Genomic DNA, 1,802 nt, shown 5'->3' with positions numbered 1-1,802 from the left:
TATATATATATATATATAAAGAGAGAGAGAAAGAGAGAGAGAAAGAGAGAGAGGAAGAGAGATAGAGAGAGAGAGAGAGAGAGAGAGAGAGAGAGAAAGAGATGGTATAGATATATAGGTATTCAGAGATCATGAATACCTAACACGTTTCGGGATGAAGGAAAATGATATGGATATTACTTACCTTCAAGGAGAAGAAGAAGAAGAAGAAGAAATATAACATATTTCATCGTTGTTACTCGCGTCAAACACAATCAGAACTGTTAAGATTTGAATTTTAAAGTACTTTAGATACGTACAATTTTATCTGATGTGTCATGTTTCCCTCGTGTAATAAATGCAAGGCATGTTTTGTTTTTTTTATATGTTGTCGGGAAAAAAAAGACATTACGATACACTACTTAAATGCATTTTAATAAAGTATTAGTATGTGGAATTTTTGCCCATTATATTTGAATTGAAACTTCCACATATTCTAGTTTGGGATTTGGGTTGGTATCGCAAGGCGTTGAAACTTTCTGGAAGTGGATGACATCGGGCAGATGAACGGGAACGTGAAACACTGCTGCTGATTAATGAACTCCGTTTCCCTTAGTGATGGATATATTTCTGCCTTAATGCAGTAAAATTATGAATTAGCTTCCGATATCGTTTATAATTTTCACCTTTCCCGTGCATGGAACAAGCGTATGATTTTAAGGGAAATCTTATAATCTGACGATGCTAGATGGTTATAACTCTAGGAGCGTTGAGAGCAACCGTTGTTCGTCAAGATTCGATAAACATCAAAATACGGGATCCCCAGTGGGGTGGCTATATCTGTAATCTGTAATCATGTGTCAGCTTGTCTCCCTTGGAACCCCTTGAGAACGTACTTTTGTGGCTATTGAATTGTATTGACTTTATTTCTAGCAATACTGGTGCTTATTAGTGCCCTTTGAACTCATTAGTGACGCATATGTTTCTGCCTTCAAGTAGTAAATTTGCGAATTAGCCAAACATACTCTTTATAATTTTCCGTTTTTCTATGTATAAAGACAGCGTATGCTTTTAACTAAAATCTATGAGCTGACAACTCCAGATTGGTTCAACCGTACGTGCAGTGAGAACCACTGATGAGCGTTAAGGTGATTTAAGCGTCGAAATGTGAAACAATCGTTGATCAGGCTTTATTAAAGACCGTGGCGAGTACTTACACCCTTTGTCAGTTGATTAAGATCCGCTTCTGTGGTTATAAAGTTGTTTCAACCTCTTTTCTTGAAATACTGGTGCCGATTGAAGCCCTTGTATTACTGCTTATCGTGAGTTAATTTGCGAATTAGCCACCCATATCATTTATCATTTATTCACTATCCTTTATTTGTATGATATCACCGTAAGTTTTTAACACGTTTACATGTACATAGACATATACACACACGCACTTACGTTTACACAGTCATAAATACCCACGTACATCCATCCATCCATCCATCATCCATCCATCCATCCATCCATCCATACATACATACATACATGCATACATACACAACTGCATAACTACATATATACATACAAGAGTATATGCATGCCTACGCACGTACACATATACTTACATACATATATGCATACATACGTACTTACATACGTAAACACATATATGTCACGAACTGATTTTTAGTTCCTCAGAACAGTTCGCGGTTTGAAAGCGACGAAAATACATCAAACCAAATCGAATTAAAATGTTGCAGTGAATCTAACGTTTATTGTGTTTTTAGTGGTTTACAACTATCTACCACGCTGCAATTATATACGTATATATA

The 1,802-nt window shown here is 36.1% G+C and overlaps 1 long non-coding RNA gene across 2 annotated transcripts in view; it reads right to left on the bottom strand.

Moving 5' to 3' along the window:
- The window catches only part of LOC128249911 (uncharacterized), a 7,627-nt gene that overhangs the window by 3,536 nt on the left and 2,289 nt on the right, over positions 1-1,802 (bottom strand). For both annotated transcript variants that reach the window (XR_008266064.1, XR_008266063.1), the window contains exon 2: positions 185-260. This is a non-coding gene — a long non-coding RNA (uncharacterized LOC128249911). The remainder of the gene's footprint in view (positions 1-184; positions 261-1,802) is intronic.

Source organism: Octopus bimaculoides, chromosome 18 (genome assembly GCF_001194135.2).
Source record: "Octopus bimaculoides isolate UCB-OBI-ISO-001 chromosome 18, ASM119413v2, whole genome shotgun sequence".
NCBI lineage: Eukaryota > Metazoa > Mollusca > Cephalopoda > Octopoda > Octopodidae > Octopus > Octopus bimaculoides.
The sequence above is the reverse complement of the archived record's forward strand: the minus strand, read 5'-3'. Positions and strand labels throughout refer to the sequence as shown.